The 7,758-nt window shown below is 40.0% G+C and overlaps 1 non-coding gene across 1 annotated transcript; it reads right to left on the bottom strand.

Annotated features, from left to right (window-relative positions):
- Window positions 1-952: 952 nt before the first annotated feature.
- Window positions 953-1,059, bottom strand: LOC141723038 (small nucleolar RNA R71). Its single transcript, XR_012576031.1, has one exon. It is a non-coding gene; the product is annotated as a small nucleolar RNA R71 (small nucleolar RNA).
- Window positions 1,060-7,758: the final 6,699 nt, after the last annotated feature.

Genomic DNA, 7,758 nt, shown 5'->3' with positions numbered 1-7,758 from the left:
AAAATCCCATATTTCTGTCATATATTATTCAACTCTCTTTAATCTCTTAGTTAATGTTCTCTAGTATAATTCTCAATAGTTAATCGTAGTATAATCAAAACCCAATTTTTTATTCATCTTAGCATTGAATAATAGCCATATCATTGTTGTATAAGTGCATAAATCACAAAGTTAACCTAAACCAGTCTCTGTGTGAACGAACTAGAAATAATTCTATATTACTTGTGATCGCGTATACTTGCGTGAATTATTAGCATGTGTTTAGCGACTAACAAGTTTTTGGCGCCGCTACCGGTGACAAGGTGTTAACTTTTAGTTTATGTGTTTTTCATCAATGATCGTTAAAGTTCATTGACTCGGATATTGTTACTTACCTACTCTTTTCCTTGTCGTGTTTCAGGTACTCTAGCGAGCGTGTATGCATACGCATTCGCGGGCTCGTAAGAGAACTCTGGATTAAGCCGAGGAGGAAGCTGTAGTGGTTCGAAGGGAAGTTTTTAAGGACGAAGAGAAAGTAGAAGAAGAAGAAGAAGAGAAAGTCGAGGAACCAGCTTTAGTAGTGATGAGAGATCAAACAGAAATTCCTAAGGCTTTGATGGACTATTCACAGCCTAAGATCAATGATATTCAGTCGAGCATCATCAGACCAGCCATCTCGGCTAACACTTTTGAGATCAAGTTGAGCACGATTCAGATGATACAGAACTCAGTTCAGTTTGGGGGTTCTCCTACAGAAGACCCCAATATGCACATCAGGGATTTCATCAAAATCTGTGACACTTTCAAGTTCAATGGGGTGACTAAAGATTCTATCAAGATGCGACTCTTCCCATTCTCCCTAAGGGATAAAGCAAAGTGATGGTTACATTCTCTACCACCAGGGTCTATCACCAAATGGGAGGATCTTGCTCAAAAGCTTCTCATTAAATTATTTCCTATGGTGAAGACTGCTGCAATCAGGAATGCTCTTACTCAGTTTGCACAGCAAACTGGAGAATCTCTGTGTGAGGCTTGGGATTTATATAAAGAGATACTAAGGAAGTGCCCACACCATGGCATGCCTGATTAGATGATTATAAACTATTTCTACAATGGTTTGGGTGCACAGTCTAGACCTATGCTCAATGCAGCGTCTAATGGAGCCTTTTGGGCCAAAAGCTATAATGAAGTTTATGAGTTGATTGAACTAATGGCAGCTAATGAATACCAAAATCCAATGCAAGGAATATTGCAAGGCAAGGTAGCAGGAAATCTGGAAGTGGATATAGCTACCGCAATAGCTGCTCAACTTCAAGTTTTGACGATGAAAGTAGACTTTTTGGCTAATTATGGAGTTAATTAAATCACTAGTATTTATGAACTTTATGCGGGGGCACATAAACTGAGCAGTGTGTTATTTCCAGCGAATCAGCTCAATTTGTGACCAACTTTCAGATATCACAGCATCAAGCTCCATCCACTTATCAACCCAATAACCCCAATCATTATAACTTCAGTTGGAGCAACAATCAAATTACGGTACAACAACCTTATTAACCATACACAGCAAAGCAGTATAACCCTCCTGGTTTTCGACAACCGCAATATGCCCCTAGGCAATAACTTCAACTTCAGTAGTTACCGCAAGCTAATGAAAAATCTGAATTGGAGGAGTTGAGGCTCATGTGTAAGAGCCAAGTTATTTCTATCAAGACCTTGGAGAATCAGATTGGGCAGATTGATAATGCATTACTGAATTGTCAACCTTGCACGCTTCCAAGTGATACTGAAGTTCTAGGCAAGAAGGAAGCTAAGGAGCATGTTAAGGTAATTACATTGAGGTCTGGTAAGGTTACAAATCCTGAAAAAGCTAAGACTCCAGAATCTGAAGTTAAGGCTGAAGAAGGAGTGCAGAAGGAAGCAGAAGTGGAACCAAGAAAGACTACTGTTGAGCACACTCCTTTTGAGGGTAATACAGGGGAGAAACAGATCTATCCTCCACCTCTTTTTCTAAGAGGTTGTAGAAGAAAAAGCTGGATAGGCAGTTTGAGAAGTTTTTAGAGATGTTCAAGAAACTTCACATCAACATACCTTTCGCTGAAGCTCTTCAAAAAAGGCCTAGTTACGCGAAGTTCATAAAATGTATTCTCTCTAGAAAGGTGAAGCTTGATGACTTAAAGACTGTTGCTCTCACGAAGGAATGCAGTGTTGTTCTGCAACAGAAATTACCTCTGAAGCTTAAAGATCCTGGGAGCTTCACTATTCCTTGCACCATTAGAAAAGTGACATTTGACAAATGCTTATATGACTTGGGAGCTAGCATCAATCTGATGCCTCTATCAATCTTCAAGAAGTTGGACTTACCCGATCTTAAACCTACTTATATGACTTTGCAGTTGGCGTACCGTTCTATTACATATCTGTGAGGTATTGTGGAGGATGTCTTGGTCAAGTTAGATAAACTCATCTTTCCTGCTGATTTTGTAATTCTTGATTTCGAGGAGGATAAGAAGATTCCCATAATCTTGGGAAGACCTTTCTTAGCTACTGGCCGAACTTTGACAGATGTGCAGAAAAGTGAGGTCACCATGCGAGTGCTGGATAAGAATGTAACTTTTAATGTGTTCAATGTTATGGAATTCCCTATGGAAAATGAGGAGTGTTTTAAGGTGGAGATGGTCAATTCTGTGGTTAATTCTAAACTTGATCGATTCCTAAGGTCCGATGCCTTAGAAAAGGCCTTGATGGGGAATTACGATAGTGAAGATGATGAAGGTGAAGAGCATTTGCAATATTTTAATGCTTCTCCATGGAAGCGAAAGATGAATATGCCTTTTGAATCTCTTGGATTGGAGGAGCTGAAAAATTCTCTTGGATATCAAGGGAATCAGCCCTTCTTATTGCATGCACAAAATTCTGCTAGAGAAAGGAAGCAAGCCTACTGTTGAGCAATAGAGAAGGCTAAATCTGATCATGAAAGAGGTTGTGAAGAAGGAAATCCTCAAGTGGCTAGGTGCAGGGATCATCTATCCCATTTTGGACAGTTCATGGGTGAGTCCAGTTCAGTGTGTGCCAAAGAAAGGTGGTATCACTGTGGTAGCAATTGAGAAGAATGAGCTTAATCCTACACGAACAGTCACGAGGTGGAGAGTTTGCATGGATTATAGGAAGCTGAACAAGGCTACAAGGAAGGATCACTTCTCTCTTCCTTACATTGATCAGATGCTTGATAGATTGGCTGGGCATGATTACTACTGTCTTCTGGATGGTTATTCGGGATATAATCAGATTTGTATTGCTCCAGAAGATCAGGAGAAGACTACATTCACATGTCCTTTTGGTACTTTTGCATTTCGAAGAGTTTCTTTTGGACTATGTGAAACACCAGCCGCTTTTCTGAGATGCATGATGGTTATCTTCTCTGATATGATTGAAAATAATGTAGAAGTGTTCATGGACGATTTCTCGGTCTTTGGAACTTCTTATGATGAATGCTTGCACAATCTTGGGTTAGTGTTGAAAAGGTGCGTTGAGACCAATTTGGTTCTCAATTGTGAGAAATGTCATTTTATTGTACGCCAATGCATCATTCTGGGTCACAAGGTTTCTAGTAAAGGTCTTGAGATGGACAAAGCCAAGGTGGGGGTTATGGAAAATATCCTCCACCAATTTATGTAAAGGGAATTCGCAGTTTTCTTGGTCATGCGGGTTTTTATAGGCGGTTCATCAAGGACTTCTCAAACATTTCTAAGCCTTTGTGTAATATTCTAGAGAAAGATGTTCCTTTCAAGTTTGATGACGAGTGCCTTGTTATTTTTGAGACACTAAAGAAGAGTTTGATTACGACACCTGTCATAACTGCACCTGATTGGTCTGAACCTTTTGAAATGATGTGTGATGCAAGTGACTATACAGTTGGAGCAGTTCTTGGGCAAAGAAAGAACAACATATTTCATGTAGTCTACTATGCTAGTAAGACTCTTAATGGTGCTCAACTGAAATACACCATTACTGAGAAAGAAATTTAGGCTATTGTCTATTGTTTTGAGAAATTTTAATCTTATCTGCTTGGGACGAAGGTGACAGTTATCACTGGTCATGCTGTCATTCGATATCTCGTCTCGAAGAAGGACTCGAAGCCTAGATTGATTAGATGGGTTCTTTTACTTCAGGAATTTGAATTAGAGATCAAGGATAGAAAATGGACTGAAAATCGAGTCGGCGATCATCTCTCGCATTTAGAGGACCCAATGGCTACTTCACAAGATAAGTCTTTGATTAATGAGTCTTTTCCCGATGAGTAGTTGTTTGGAGTGAAAGAGGATGAGCCGTGGTTTGCAGACATTGTGAACTACCTTGTGAGTAATATCATGCCTCCTGACTTGTCGTATGCTCAAAGGAAGAAGTTTCTTCATGAGGTGAAGTGGTATATGTGGGATGAGCCATTTCTTTTTTGACAAGGAGCTGACCAAATCATCAGGAGATGTATTCCTTATAGCGAAACGGGGGGGATCTTGAGATATTGCCACTCAACAGCTTATATAGGACACTATGGTGGAGAAAATACAACTCATATTCTTCAGGAAGGTTTCTTTTGGCCGACTTTAGTTAAAGATGCTCATCGGTTCGTTTTAAAATATGATCGATGTCAACGTGTGGGTAATATGTCCAAGAGGGATGAGATGCCTCTTAATGTGCTTCTCGAGATTGAAGTCTTCGATGTTTGGGGATTTGACTTCATGGGGCCATTTGTCTCATCTTTTAATAATCAGTATATCTTGTTGGAGGTTGATTATGTTTTGAAATGGCTTGAAGTCAAGGCGTTGCCAAAAATGATGCGAAGGTAGTGCTTAATTTTCTTCAGAAACAGATATTCATTTGGAACTCCAAAAGTCATAATCAGTGATGAGGGGTCATATTTTTACAATAACAAATTCACTTCCATGATGCAAAGGTATATTATAAATCATCGTATTGCTACGGCTAATCATCCTCAGACGAATGGTCAAGCTGAGGTATCTAATAGGGAGATCAAGCGCATCTTAGAGAAAGTTGTATGTCCGTTGAGAAAAGATTGGTCTTTGAAGCTTGATAATGCTTTTTGGACATACAGAACAACATACAAGACTCCGTTTGGAATGTCACCGTTTCAGTTGGTTTATGGTAAGGGGTGTCATTTGCCGGTGGAGCTCGAGCATAAAGCGTATTGGGCTTTGAAGAAGTTGAATCTTGATTTGGATGCAGCTGAAAAGAAGAGGATGCTTTAATTGAATGAACTCAACGAGTTTTGACTTCTATAAAAACAATAGAAAAAGAAGAGAAAATCGGGGAATTATTTCAAAAATCAATTTCTACCCGGATTTTACTCTTCCACATCCCAAATTTCCCTCTCCAAATCAAACCCATTATTCCCACTATTCCCATAATCAATTCCCACTTCTATTCCATATCTAATTCTCTCCCAACCTCCTATATATACATACACTTATACACAAACTTCTTCAAAAAAAATAAAAACAATAGAAAAAGAAGAGAAAATCGGGGAATTATTTCAAAAATCAATTTCTACCCGGATTTTACTCTTCCACATCCCAAATTTCCCTCTCCAAATCAAACCCATTATTCCCACTATTCCCATAATCAATTCCCACTTCTATTCCATATCTAATTCTCTCCCAACCCCCTATATATACATACACTTATACACAAACTTCTTCATCACTTCTCGAATTCTCAAACACAATTCTCTCTCAAACATTTATCTTTTATTTTCTCTTATTCAATCCCAATGGCACCCAAAAGACAGCAAACTCAAGTAAGCGGCAACACCACTGATTCATCGAGTGCAGATGGTGTGAGGCCAAGGTTTTCAACTCCTGAGGCTGAAGCGGAGTATACGAGGCTTCTCTCAAAGTCTATAGCCAAGGAGCGTGGTTTTCTGCCATCAGGAAAAGATGGTAAGTTGTTAGAGATGATCTTGGAGATGTGCTGGGTTGCTTTTTGTGAGGCACCCGCTGTTATGCCCATGAGTGTGGTTCGTGAGTTTTATGCTAATGTGAAGGCGGAGAAGAATGGTTTCACGGTGGTTAGGGGGATGAAAGTAGAGTACAGTGCAGAGGCGATAAGGAGGGTGATTGATCAGCCCGCGAGGAAGCCCGGGCAGGATATTTGGAATGAGAAGACTCCGGAGGAGTTTGATTTGGATTTGATAGTTGCTACTATGTGTGTGCCTGAGACTCACTGGGAGTTCAAGAGAGGTACAACTGATTATTCCACACTCCCTGCTTCGTGCATGAACAGGTTTGCACGTGCATGGAATTCTTTTATTTGTGCGAACATCATGCCATCTTCTCACATGCATGATGTTACTGTGGAGCGTGCACGGTTGTTGTGGGGTATGCTGCAAGAGGACTATGTGGACCTTGGTATGGTTATCCACCAAGGTATTTTGAGATTTTTGCGAGGGAGTACTACGGGTTCTATACCCTATGCGTCCATTGTGACGAAGCTGTGTGTGGCAATTGGTGTTCATTGGCCAACACATGAGCAGCTCCAGATTCTGAGTGCTCCGATTGACAACACCACTTTATTGACGAAGCAAGAGTGGGTTTGAGGCAATCCTGATTTGAAGGGACTTGGGTATTCTTTTGACCATCTTCCTGGTGGGAGGCCAGCTGCTGGGGCAGCTCAGACGAGCAAAACAGCTTGGAGATCTTAGTTGGGTGAAGAGTCTGGTCCATCGCACCAGGAGCAGGAGGAAGCCAAAACAGATGTTGGAGTTGGTATGAGCATGGTGCAGTATAGGCATTTAGCGAGGAGGATGGATGCGATGTATGACATCTATAGTCGGTTTACATGTGATCTCACCCAGGCACTAGGGACTACTTTCAGAGCCATATGTGTTGACATCTAGTGGCCAGTATTTGGTGAGAACTCCGTGTATCCACCTCCAGACATGCCTGATACTCCACCCGTTGGTGGTGAGGATCCTGATTCCGAGTAGGTATACCTGATTCCTTACTATTACCTCCATTGAGGACAATGAGGGTAGTAGTTGAAGGAATATGTTTTGTGTGAGTCACATATAGTTTGCATATTCATGATAGTTAGTGCATATAGTTGCATGTTTGCCATGTAGTAGTTTTTTTTATTTTTGTAGTTTTTTATGCTAGTTTGTTCATATAGTTTCATGCATTTGCATAATAACATGATCCCGTAGATGATATTTCTGATTGATTTGTGATATTGATGCTAGTGTAGTGATGTCATATTTAGTGATGTTAAGCCTTATCAAGTTGATTTGCATGCTAGAGACAACTGTATTTCACTAAGTCTTATAGGTTGCTTGAGTGCTAGATCATGGTCATGGTTTATTTGTTTGACAAGATTTAATCGCTTGTTTATATTTAGAATTTAGGATATTCTCTTAATAATAAATGAACATGGATATTTAAAAATTGGAGAAAATTGGATTTCATTGCTAGTTGTTGTGGCTAGATGTCAAATGGCTAGTAGCCGGCTCATATTTATATGAGTAGTCTAGGGTTGAGCGAGATGGAGTGAAACGCACTCGTTCAGAATTTTGTGAAAAAAAAAGAAAAAAATAAGAGAAAAGAAAAAAATAAGTGTTATGTATAATTGATCACGAGTGGGCTCTTTAGTACTCGAGTTATTAAGTTCTTAGGGGACTTTGTGCCTAGTGACCTAAGGCTTTTATAGTCTGGGATCCGCTAACCTAACGCTCGCTACAGGGGTACTATTGTATAAGTCTTTTGTAGA

Source organism: Apium graveolens, chromosome 4, assembly GCF_009905375.1.
Source record: "Apium graveolens cultivar Ventura chromosome 4, ASM990537v1, whole genome shotgun sequence".
NCBI lineage: Eukaryota > Viridiplantae > Streptophyta > Magnoliopsida > Apiales > Apiaceae > Apium > Apium graveolens.
The sequence above is the reverse complement of the archived record's forward strand: the minus strand, read 5'-3'. Positions and strand labels throughout refer to the sequence as shown.